This window comes from Protopterus annectens, chromosome 1.part0 (genome assembly GCF_019279795.1).
Source record: "Protopterus annectens isolate FY-2018-M chromosome 1.part0, PAN1.0, whole genome shotgun sequence".
Lineage (NCBI taxonomy): Eukaryota > Metazoa > Chordata > Ceratodontiformes > Protopteridae > Protopterus > Protopterus annectens.
In genome coordinates, this window is record NC_056725.1 from 214,267,132 (window position 1) to 214,281,099 (window position 13,968).

The window sequence follows — 13,968 nt, forward strand, 5'->3', positions numbered from 1 at the left end:
TTAAAGCAAAATAAAAAAATGGGAAACAGCTACAATCACCTGTTTACTCCATTTCAGGTGCTGTATTTGGAAAGTGTCCTATATCCACTACGATTGCTGCTCCAGCAGAAAGCACAAATTGGCAGCTGTTTATAATGTCAACATTTTTGTCCTGTTGCACTTCACATCACTCTATGTACTAAGCAACAGAACAACACAGTTAAACACAATAACCTTTGTTCTACATTACATGTGAGCTAACAGTGTTGAAATCACTTACTGTTACTCTGAAATTTAGGAAATACAGTCAGAACAATACTGAGGTAGGTAAATATCCAAAGCTTAAATACAGTAATTTTATAAATGCAAACTTAAATACAATGTACAAAAATAAATGTCAGAATAAATAAATGTTCTAGCATTCAGTGTTGCTGCTTTTTTTCTTCTTTTTAGCTGTGATAATAAACTAACATACTCCACCTACACACACAGTTATAACTGAAAAAGTAACATTAAGAGTCAAGGCTGCTATTAGCAAAATCAATATTCTGTGTACCTGCATATGCCTTGGGAAAGAGACACACCCCTCTTAATAATTTAAAGGGTCATATTTCAAAAATTACTATAAAGCAGAGGGCTCCTTTTGGTCCAGGAGATAGGATTGTTTTCCCTTAGCTTCTCTAAGTTGAATTATACTAGTAACAATTACTCCAGTATTTTAAAATTTGAAAAGCTATTACCCCCCTCCCAAATATTTTGCCTTGTCTTGTACTTACATACACAGGCTTCACATCCTCTTTCATTATAGGAACTTCTCGGCTATGTAGTCGTTGGCCAATTTCTAAATGTTTTACTAACTTGCATAAGTTGAGAAAAATGTTTACTCATGTAGCCAATTACACAGCAAGGTCATGGTCCCGAAATAAACCAATTCTGGAGGACAGGTACTACAATGCTATAAGATTTCAAACACCATTTTTCAAGTGCTCAGACAGCCTACCAATGATCACAAAGTTAAGAAATCATACTTTTCAAATGTGATAGGTAATGCCCTTCACCTAAATTACAGTAATTCATCCCAGTAATGGAGCATCTAACCAACAACGTTTCAAGCAACTACTAAACCTGGAAGTTAATCCTCTTTTAGGATGTATTTTTACAGAAAAAGTATCTACTGAAGAACCTTGTGACTGTGGTAGGTTTAAAGAACTGTTAAAGGAATTTGAGAATGAACTTTATATGAAATGTATGCAGTGGCAACGCCTCCATATGGAGGCTTGCCTGCACCATAAAGTAATACCCAGGGGCTTGCGGGTTCTCCGCATGCCCACATATGGTAACACATACCCCGTACTGCTGAAATACTGGCAATTGCTTAACGCTGAGTTAAGCTTTAACTATATGAGATTTCTTAATGAATTCTTTGCCCCACAAGAAAGGGACTTGACTGATAAACTAGAGAAATTGCAGAATGACTTGTATGCCAAATTTAAAGAACCTGTTCATTTAGCTGAGATAGACAATGTGTTACTTAATGTGTTAGCCTATGATAATAGGCAACAAATGATTAAAAAAAGAAATTAGGGAGGGATATGGCTGATTTCAAGAAAGGCCACATTTATGTGTGGCCTTGAGGGTCCAAATGGGCAGTTAATACATCTGTGGCCATGCCCTCTCAGCTGGAGCTGAACAGCTACAGCTGTCTTCATCGCAATGTATGCAGCAAGAATCTGTTACCACTATGAATATGGATATTTCATTATCTAATGCAACTTCTCATGAGGTATCCACTAATACTGCTCTGACTATAGATCCATTTGTTGTTTCCCATTCTTTGACTGGAGCAAGACCCAAGGATACTAACAGTTCTACATCTATGGATAATGTTTTCTTAAATTTTCCTGCCCCTTTCAGACTGCCGCAACCACTGAACAGGGGGTGGAGCTCCAGCATGGGACGGAAGAGGCAAAAACTATCATTAGAGAATGAGCATGCTGTAAAGGAGAACAACCGAAAGAAAATTCCACGTTAGTATACAATCTTTCTTCGTTCTCATTAACAACTGCACAAGTACGTGTTTTGGATAGAGGTTTCAGTTTTGTGCCATCCCAGCCAGTTTCTGTTGAAGAAGTGATACTTGATGTAAAACTTTTTATGAGGAATGTTGCTCTTAAGTTAGCATTTGGGGAGCAGCAAGCAGTGCCTGCTTCTTTCAAACACACTAGTATGTTCGTACCACAACTGAGTCCCGTACTTGATACCTTTGTCAAAACAGTAGAGAACAAACTCTTCAGAGTTGAGATGAAGAGAAATGACTTCTATAATTTGACTCATGATGAATATTTAGCTTTGCAAGAACTGCGAACTAATGATAAATTGACTATACGTCCAGCTGATAAAGGCAGATCCATAGTGATCCTTGATATGCTCGCTATAATATGAATATGACTGAAACGCTTAATGATGACACTACTTATGAATGTATTGCACAAGTTGAGTTAAATGTGATTATTAGGAATATACACAATCATTTATATGAACTATTGATGGAACAAGTTATTGATAAGGGGTTATATGATTTCATGCTTGTAACAGAACCTCTAATACCGGTTATCCATGGTTTTCCCAAAGTGCACAGATCTTTACTGGACCCACCCCTTCAACCAATAGTATCGGGCAGGGGTTGGGCCACTGAATTTATATCTATTTTCTTGGAGAAACAGCTTAAGAAACCTCTAGAGAAAGCGGAGGCTGTCTTGAAAGACACTGAACATTTTTTGAGCACCTTGGGTGATTTCACCAGGGCACATGGTTTGTTTACTGGTAATATTGTTTTAGCTACCATGGATATTCAAACATTGTTTACTATGATACCGCATGATATAGGGGTCGCATCTTTCAAGAGATATTTATTAGCCAATGCTGAATATTCTTATGACCTGATTGAAAGTATAGGCATTTTAATTGATATCATTTTGTACAATAATGCTTTTTTTATTTAATTATGTTATTTATAGACAAAGAGTGGGTATAGCGATGGGGACTCTGTGCGCTAACAGTTATGCCAACCTTGTGTTGGCAGACTGGGAGCACAATGCAGTCCTATCAAACCACGAGTTTTCAGTACAATTGTTGTACTATAAATGATTTGTGGATGATATTTTTATTTTATGGCATGGCTTGGAATCAGACCTTATGAGGTTTGTGCAATATCCTGAGTCTACTAGTGATTGTTTTAGGTTTGTTTTAAACTATTCACTAACTTCCATTGAATTTTTAGATACTAAGATTACACTGGTCAATGGCACCATTTGTAGTTACATGCATAGGAAATCTTGTAGGAAAAATGCACTGTTGCACTTTAATAATATGTATCCAAACATATATTTAATAATATTGCTTAAGGTCAGTACTTAAGGATGTCCAGATTACATACAGATGATGACCAATGTAAAGAAGCCATGGATTATTTGAAAGCAGATTTACTTGCTAGAGGGTATAAGAAAGAATCTCTAGACAGCACTTGTAGTGTAATTACTATGATGTGCTCTGATAAGGGTAAACTATTTTTTAATTGTTCATTTACTCCCATGAAATGTAACACAAGGGATGCTGCAGGTAGTAATGTTAGGCTGTCTTTGACTTATAGGTTCATAGGTTCATAGGTAGGTACTAAGTTATTGGGCCAAGGGCCTACGTAAGCCTAGCCAGCAAGGTACCATAGCTTACACCACCCAAGAAAGTTATTTTCCTGTGCCACTGTCCAGCAGAGACACAGAAGTGATCCCCGGGGTGAATTTCCTATTTCCCATCCACTCATCAAGATTTTTCTTGAAGAGTGCTAATGAAGAACTTTGCTTGACATAGATGGGTAGCTTGTTCCAGAGTATAGGAAGTCTCTGGGACAGGAATCTAAGCCTCCAGCATGTCCTGTTTATTGTGGTGACAAGGTTTAGGTCCCTAGAGTGTGTAGCTTGGAGGGATTGAGATTTCTTTAGGTGTAGCATGTCCAACAGCTCTGGGTTTGACATAGGTTTATATGTTAGGCAGAGATGACCTCGGAGTAGGCGATATGCTACGGAGTAAAGCTGGAATTTTTTTGAGGCGGTCAGTGTAGGGCATTTGTTTGAGGCCAGTAATCCTCTTTGTGAGGTACTTCTGTGGCCTTTCCAGCTGCTGCAGGTGTCTTGTGAGGTACATTCCAAAAGGGGCATTGTACTCTATAATGGGTCTAATGAGTGACAAGTAGAGGGGAACAATGACCTCTTTTTTCCTGGATGAGAACCCTTTTATGATGAGGTGTGCCATATAGAAGGACTTCCTGACTACCATGGCGATGTGACTATCAAAGGAGAGACCACTGTCCACCTGGGTCCCAAGGTCTCTTATCATGCATTTGGTGTTAAGTAGATTGCTGCCTATGTGGTAGTTCATGAGTACAGAGTTTTTACCAAAGGGGATGACACTGCACTTTTTGGCATTGAGCTTGAGGCCATGGCTCTGACACCAGGCATCTGTCTCAGTGAGGCCCTTCTGTAGGATGTCCACATCATTTGGGGACTTGACTGTGGCTCCTAGTTTGCAGTCATCTGTGAACTTCATCAGCCAGAGGTCTTCTGTGTTAGCCTGTACTTCAGACAAGTAGATACCAAACAGGAGAGGTCCCAGGACGGAACCCTGTGGCACTCCACTTGTCACTGCCTTGAGGTCAGATTTGGAGTCTGCAACTTTTACAGTGTGGGTTCTGTCAGTGAGTCAGTTGGCAACCCATCTTGTGATGTAGGGATTTATATCTAGTTTAGTGAGTTTAGCTATAATTCCAGAATGGGGGATGGTGTCAAAATCCTTGGCGAGGTCAAGATAGGCTGTGTGAACCACCTTACCCTCATCCATGGCTTTGGTGACTACCTCAAAGAAGTCGACCGGGTTCAGGCGGCATGATCTGCCTTTCACAAACCCAAACTGGGTGGGATCCAGAGTTTGGAGGTTACCAATGTATTTGTTTATGAATTCCATGATGATACATTCCATGGCCTTGCAGACCAGGCTCGTCAGGCTAATAGGTCAATAGTTCCCAGGATCAGTGGTGGCTCCCCCTTTGTGGAGTGGGATAACTGTTGCTGTGCAACATTCAGTGGGCACAAAGCCTGATGCAAGGCTATTATTGAACATGGTGCTTAAGTGGGGCGCCAGTTCGTTCTGAAGTTCGTGTAAAACGCAGCCTAGGATGTTGTCCAGTCCCATGGATGCTGTGTTTTTGGCTTTAGAGAGCGCAGCTTTTACCTGCGTAGTTGTGATTACAGGGACTCTGCCTTCTTCCTATATAGATATGGGCCCTTTAGGGGCTGAGAGGGGGGTAAAGTTAGCACTGAACCGATCTGCCAGAATGTTGGCAATATCAGTTGGTTCTGTAATTTTCGTGCCTTTGTGCTGTAACTCAGAGCAGATCTGGGTGTTGCCATCTAGATTATTGACATAGCTATAGAATGCTTTGTGGTTGTCCTTGGATGCAGTGGCGATTTTGTTTTCATAGCTAGCTTTGGAGGATTTTATAAGTGATCTCAGCTTCTTACTGAGGCTGACCAGGAGGCTCCTCCACTCATGTGATTTTACTCTCTTTTGCAACAGTTTCTTCCTTCTGTTGTACAGTTTGTTTATGACAGGGGACCACCAGATTGGCTTCCTTTTTTGGAGGATAGCGTCTTGGTTCTGTTTGGGATAGCACAATCCATGCACTTATGTAAGTGCTTATAGAGTGCATTTGTGTAGGATTTAGCAGTTGTAACTGTATTGTCCATGTGCATGGGTGTCATGAAGTTCACCACTTCTGTCTTAAGAAGCATGAAGTTGGCTTTGGAGAAATTTTTTACTGTGGTTTCCTTAATGGGGGTGGGGGCAGGATGTGGATATCAAGGGTGATAAGCTTAAGGTCGGATCGGACCAACGAGGAGTTGACTTCAGGTGTGGAACACCGGTCCCTCATGTTGGTAATGACTAGGTCTAGGATATTGTTGCCCCAGGTGGGGGTGTGGATAAGTTGATCTAGGGCATTGAAGTTTATGAATTCCAGAAAGCGTTGAGCTAAGGAGTTGGTACACGAGTAGTTTTCCCAGTTAATGGTGGGGTAGTTGAAGTCACCCATTATTAGGGTGTTTGGTTGAACCCTAATATTTTCCCGTACATCAAGAAAAGAGGAGTGGGAATCCTGGGGCATGGTGGGGGATCTGTAGCAAGCTACAATTTTGATTGCAGTTTTGCCTAGAGTTAGTTGCACTTGGATAACCTCGGATGCATTATGCTGAGCAACTAGCCTGGAGGTGTGGATATCCTTAATTAATATGGACACACCTCCATCTTTGGTGTTTCGGTCCAGGTTACATGGCCGAAAAGTGTGGTATGAGTTATAGCCTGGTAGTGCAGGGATGGTCTCTGGAGCTTTGAACCAGGTCTCAGTCACTGCACAGATATCGATGTTCTCCATTTTAAGGAGTGCCTTGAGTGAGTGCATTTTGAGATTTAGACTTCTAGCATTGAGTAGCATTACCTTCAGTTTTTGTTTTCCTGTTCCTGTTATGGTGGTGAATTTGTTATTTGAACCCTGCCTAAAAAAAGGCACTATATGGGCAGCAAGAGCCTTAGCCAGTATCCGGAATCCCAGTGGTGACAGGTGCAGGCCATCTATTGCAAAGCACTGTGGTCTGTTGACCATGTCATCCCAAGCAGACAGATACTGGATCCCCTTAGAATGACACCAGAAGCTTAACCAATTGTTGAAATCAATCATTTTGTCCTTGTACTGCGGTATCATTCTGGGTGATGGCAGGATGCTACTCAGGGCTAGGGTCATACCTGCCTGGGCTACAAGATCGGAGAGCTCTTCCATGTCTCTTTTCATGTAGTCTAGGGAGGTAAATCTCAGGTCATTCACACCAACATGGACAATGACAGAGTCATATTTGTACTTGGTGTGGAGTGACCTGAGTGTGTGGGTTATGTGGCAGATCCTGGCACCTGACAGTAACCTTCTCCTTGTCTAGCCTGGTGAGTGGGACATCAGTGTGCCTGACTATAGAGTCACCTATGACTAATGTGTTGGGTACGTTGTTTTGCCTTATTGGCTGTGGTTGAGTGGTACACTGAGTCTGTGGGCTGTGTGTCATTTTGGTTGTGTTGGGGGATGGAAGTTGCTTGCGTTTCTGCTTTGGAGGTCTCTGTTGCTTAGACAGATTATTATTGAGAGCCTCTGCAAATGTTTTTGTGTTACTGTGTGTGGATTTTGGTGGTGTAGATTTAGTGAGACTATGTGATGAGTGTGGTGTGGTGCAAATGCTTACCTTCTCCTTATGACTGTCAAGTTCAGTCTTGGTTAGAGAGAGCTTTACCTCCAGTTTGGCTAGGTAAGTGCATCTCTCACAGGTTGTAGTGTTGGGTGGTAGGAGGAGAGGGTTGTCACTGTACATGAGGCAATTTCTACATTGCCTCAAGATACCCATATTCATCAGATAGACAGGAGAGAACACTGGGAGCTGACCCTTGGACATGCCTGAATAAAAAAACTATTTTCCTCTAGATAAGTGAAGAAAGTGAGTACAAGAGCTGTTTTTCTCTAAGCAAGTGAGAAAATAAGTACAAAAACTGTTTTCCTCTAGGTAATGAGGAATATAGAGTGCTATAATTAGTAATTAGTAGCTTATTTAGTGCTTACAAGTTCTGAACAAGTGCTGAGCATGAACAAGCAAATTTAAGTGCTAAAACTAAGAATCTGTATCTGCACTAGACGAGTTACAGGACAGAAATATGTGCAAATGCAGGCTTTCAAATCAGAAAGTTGAGAGAGATGGAAGAGATTGCCCAAACGGCCAATAACTACAATTGTTGGGCCATGTGGTAGACAGGTTACCTAGTGCTTACCACTCCCACTGATAAGCTAGAAGGCTTCCCTCCAATACAGAAAGGCTTGGGGGGCTCAGAAGCTTACATACAGTCCTGGATACAGCAAATCTGTATCTGGAACACTAGTTACAGGAAAGGTAGGAAACAGGCTTACAGTTTTTTTTTTTTTTTTTACAGAAAAGTAGCAAAAACAGTAGTAAAAAACAATTCACATGCAGTGCAAGCTAGCACACTTGAGTATGCAGCAATATTAGACCAAACACAGTTTAAAAAATGTAATTAAATTAAAAAGGACTAGAAGCAAGTGCAGAAAGAGTTTATTAGGTAGAATGTGGTAAAGAGATGGGACTGGGGGAGTGTCCCAGATCAACTCTACAGTGGGGCGGGCAACTGCAAAAGCCACCAAATTTAAACTACAAACCAAAAATAGGGAATAATGTACATCAAGTGTGTGACGTAGTGAAAAATTTTTGGCTGGTTTTACTTTCTGATGACAGAATTAAGCGGATTGTAGGTGACAAGCCTAGTTATACTTTTAAAAATAATTTATCACTTAAAAGACAGCTTTGTTACAAATCTACCATTGCACCTTCTGTTTTGTCTGATCGCACTGGCACTTTTCCCTGTCGATTATGTAAAGCCTGCTGCTATATCTCCTCTGAGAATAACTTTTAGCATCCTACTATGGACTTTCTGTTTGAACCCAGGTTTTATGCGGATTGCAGGGCTAAGGTCCTAATATACTTAGTGAGGTGTAGGCATTGCACCTCATTTTATGTGGATAAAACAGTCAGGATGCTGAAAGAACGGCTTTTACAGCATATGGGTGACATTAGACGTATGAATTTACTCAATGCTTTGGCTAAGCATATATCACTGCATCCAGGACATTCTTTTGAGTTTAATGTTTTACAACTTGTGCATATGAATAAAAGGGGGGGGGTGACTTTAACAATAAAGTAGAGATTGCTGAGACTAAATGGATTGTTAGATTGCAGGCAGATAAACTGCCAGGTATTAATGCTGTTGTGCCTTTAAAACCCATTCTCAAAAATTGAAGTATACATCAATAATTAATGTTTTTTGATTGGTTGAACAATTAATTTTTTATTATATAATGCTTTTAGATGTTTAATTTTAAATGGATCTGATGAAGCACATTATGCGTGAACGCGCTTATCCTTTGTCATATGTCATTTGAATAAAAGTTTTTAGGATATCAGCTCTTGTGGACGCCTAGTTTATTCATCAATTGAACGTATTTCCTAAATTTCAGAGCAACAATAAGTGATTTCAACACTATGGGCACACATGTAATTTAGAGCAGAGGTTATTGTGCTTAACTGTGTTGTTCTGTTGCTTAAGACATAGAGTGATGTGAAGTGCGACAGGACAGAAATGTTGACATTATTACAGCTGCCAATTTGTGCTTTCTGCTGGAGCAGCAATTGTAGTGGATATAGAACACTTTCCAAATACAGCACCTGAAATGGAGTAAACAGGTGATTGTAGCTGTGTTTCCCATTTTTTTATTTTGCTTTAAAAGGTAATATTTTTCATTAAAAAAAAAACTGTGGAAATATATTTTTGTACCTTACTGTGGAGATATTTTATTGCAACTGTAAGCCTTTGGTTTATACTCTGACTGTTTTAGCTGTCAACTGTTTTCACTATCTGTGCTGAGTCGAACAGACTGCACAGTGAAATAAAATATTCAGCTTTTAAAGCCGTGGAGTCTTTGGTCTCTTTCTTAATGTGCCATAATCCAAAAAACATCCAAGAAAAAAGAGCAAAAGGAAGGAAAAAGTCAACTTTCAGGATGTATAAAAATCCATTTTTTAATAATCCATACATTCTGGTACCTGTATCTGTATGTTTCGATGTGGACAATGTTCCATTTGTGAGAAGGTCAGTAACATGCATGGGAAGAAAATCAATGGTAGAAAATACGTGGCTTTTGAAAGATTTGATTGCACTTCTTCAGGGGTAGTGTACACTTTGGGTTGTAATTGTGTGGAACCTATGTGGTACATAGGACAAACAACTAGAAAAGTTAAGGTTCGTATTTCAGAACATTTGGGGGACATTAGGAGAAAATATGGATAGCCCTGTGGCTTTTCATTTTGTTACAACACATAAGGGTGAAATTGATGGATTCAACTTTAGTGTTTTGGCTAGACCACATTTATTAGGAGGGAATTTTAAAAATGAATTAAATAGGTTGGAACACAAATTGATTTTCAACTATCATACCTTACATCCTAGAGGGATGAATTTAGATGTTGGAATAGGTTGACAATTTATTACTTGTTTTTCTCTTTTGTTATATTTATTATTACTGTAGGCCATAGTAATATTTATAACGTTGCTAGTATTTATAATTATGCTTTATATGTAATCAATATTGTATATTTAATGCATAAATTATAGATTGATATAATAGTAGTATAGAGCATAATATTACATTTATAGTATATGCATAATTAATGTGTTTTTCAGCAAACAGTTTATTAATTTATTAGTCAAAAAAATTCATTTGATGTATGTGGTATTTATTTCATTGATATTTCATGTGTTTGGGCTTTAAGAAAATGTATTTGAAGATTAATTGATTGTGATAAATTAAATGATGTCACTATATATGGGGGATGTAATATATTTGAAATTGTTCCACTGAAGGCGAACTGCCGAGGTACCAGAACGTATGGATTATTAAATGGATTTTTATACATCCTGAAAGTTGACTTTTTCCTTCCTTTTGCTCTTTTTTCTTTGATGTTTTTTGGATTTGAAGTGATTTGTTTTGTTTTGGTGTATATTTTAATGTGCCATAACCCTGTTTTTGCTCTCACTTCATATTGAAATTCCTGTTTGTATTATACAAAATTACCTTTAATTTCTCTGTAAATTGATGAAAGTGTCTGTAAATATTAAATTACCGCCATATAAGTTGTATCTACTTTTAACCAATGTTTTTACATTAACCCTCAGATTTAATAAAATCCATGTAGGCATAGTGTAGAGTGGGTCTATATCAGAATCGTGAACATTCACAATGTCGAATTTGACATTGACGACACGTAAACAGAGAAATCACAGAATATCAAAGAGGTAAACAGAAATCTCCATAAGGGGATATTTCCATTTACTTCAATGTAGTGAGGTCTCTGAGTTGGAATATTTAAGTAGCAGGGGTTGTGGGGGGTGCAAGGAGTTCTATTTTTTGAATGTTTGTTATGATTTATTAGGTGTTTGATGTTACTGGACTTCGACGATATGGTGTTGATCATATCGTATTCGAAGTTCAGTAACTTTGAGCATCTAATATAGACCCATGTAGAGCCTACATGGAAGGCACTGTGGTCGTGTACATGGTTCCCCCTTGGTAGCGCACCATGCATATTAATGATGATGTGCTGCTGAGGGAGAGCCATGGAACATGGTTATTGAATCAGTGTAGGGAGTGTGTCACTGTGTCTGCAGATGAATAATACACCCCCTGCACTGTCAAAGTACATGAAATCATGTAGCAAAAGTTATAAATTGTTTGTATTTTTTTTTAAGTTTGCATGGTGCACAGCAATTGACATGTGCCAGACATCTAAAAATAGAAACTGGATATATTTAATTATTAATGCAAAGGTCAAGTTTGAGCATAGCTGTGCATGTTTGCATGTTGCAGCGTGGTGCTCAGCAGTGTTTAAACATAGCTGAGAGGTATATCTAAAAGTATAGCAGCATTCTATACATCCACATAGCCAAATAGAGTGACAGCCTTATGTGCAGTAGGTGAAGGGTTTGAATATACAGATGGGTTATTAAATATTTATTTTGCAAATACAAATTATGCGAATTATTTTTAAATCCTGATGTGCTACGCTCAGCTAAGCTCCACTAAGCCCTGCTAAGCCGTGCCAAGCACCGCTTAAACAAGATCCATTTTAGCACTGCTTGGCACCACGCAGCTCAGCTTACCTGATTTATGCACTGCTAAGCAGTGTCAAGCAGTGCTAAGCATTGCCAGTTTAAGCAGTGTTCAGCTCAGCTGGTTTATGAGGTGCTAACCAACATGCAGCATATTTAAAAATTGTCCAATGGCATGAAAGGATAGGAAAACAGGTTATATTAAGCACAATAGGCAGGAATACTGAAGAATCCATTTGAGTTCAACTTGTGAGGATACTATGGCAGGTATTGGAGAGGGTTCATGCTTTCAGGAGCAGTAGTGGGGTATTGAGGAATCCCAGGTTATGGTCAGACTTCTAGTAAAAAAACATGAAGAATGGTTCATGCAGGGTAGTTACTAGGGTTCTGAGTGCAAAACGGAGGCCTGGGACTGGCTGGCAAGGGATCTTACCAGTGCAACTGGTACCTCCCGCACAGGTGAGCAGTGTCACCTGTGCGGGAGGTACAGGTGACACTGCTCACCTGTGCGGGAGGTACAGGTGAGCAGTGTCATCTCCATCATGATGACCTGAAAAGGCACAAGGGGGCTCAACTGGATGCCTGGGTCCAAGAGTTTCTGGTGGGCAATGTCCCACATGTGTGTAAGTATAGGAAAGAGTAAAGTATTAACTGTCATTAGGTATATACAGTTTAGATTGTATTGCAATGAATGTGGTCATAGACCTGGACTGCAATAAGTGAGTACTGCCAAATGTACTGCAATAAGCAGGAAAGATAAAGCATTAACCTTGATAATGTAAATGAAATAAAATTTCTATAGCAATAATTGTGGAATTACAGCTGTATTGCAACTCCTGTATTACATTAACTGTTGGTCAATAAAAACTCAGAGCGATACCAGTAAATGGATGAAGGTATCTGTAATAAACTGTTGTGCAATACTTTTGGAATGAGAGCTGATATTTCAGCCAAGTAACAATATATTGTGTGCACCTGCATTTTATGTAGAAATGTACAGGTTACCTAGTCTCTCTGCCATGACTGCATTTCATGCAGGTGTGGCCAATTGTCACTGCACTGTATTAGAATACTGTAGTAGTAGTAGTACCAGGTCATATTTTGTTTCCAGGTGAGCTCTAGGACTAAATCAGTCAGTTAGGTATTAGCAGTGACTCAGCAGCTCAGTTTGTTAAATGCTGTGTATGAAGTGCATTTTGCAACACAGAGACCAGGGTTCAAATTCAGTTCCATGTGTTAACAGCTATTACTAAATCCGATATGTTATGACGACAAATATTCTAAATGAGTGAGGTAGCCCATAGTATGTGCAAATAATTGTTTGTTCAGATGTCACAGACTGTTAAAATCATTGATCAGAAATGTCCAACCAATAAAGGACACAGATTTAATAATAACAAAATATGATAAAATAAAAGAAATAAAATATGTAATCAAGGCATGGCTGTATTCCTGGAGTATCTTGTAAAGGTTGATGCAGTCAGTTACTACATGTGATGCATATGTCCCCCTGTAGTCAGCGCAATTAGTTACGATCCCCATGCCTGCCAAGCAAGGCATGATAATTGTGTGCTGTTTATACTGTACACATGCATGTGTCTCAAGTGTCACACTGTCAAAGAATGTAATTACTGTTGCATAATCCCTCTGTCACAGATGTATCATTGACATGATTATATGTCAATATCAAATTAACAGTACAAGCCCACAGTACTCCTTGGTTATTATATAGGTCCACTTGATGTGCACATGTTCTTTGTAGTTATGTACCTGCAGGTATTACTGCTTGGCCCATAGAGTCCCATGTGGATAGCTTGAGAGGTATGTATTTGCTACAGCAGCTATAGGGCACATTTACACATAAAGAAAGGGCAGACCTGTAGATTAGATAGCATTGCTGTTGTCAACTATATAGGCCATTATGGCATTAATAGACTGTATTTATCTTTCTCCCCACCCCTTATCTTCATATATTTATTATTGTTGTATATTGGTTATGGTTTACTATTAACATATGTTGTTAGTAAGCTTTATTTTGGGCATATGTTTTATTACTGTTATGCATGACTCTGGTTGCATATTAACATATCTTGTTGACTTACCTATTCTGTTGACCTTGTGCCATAACTGTTGCTGGCATGCTGTTAATATATTGACTGTTCTGGTATTTAT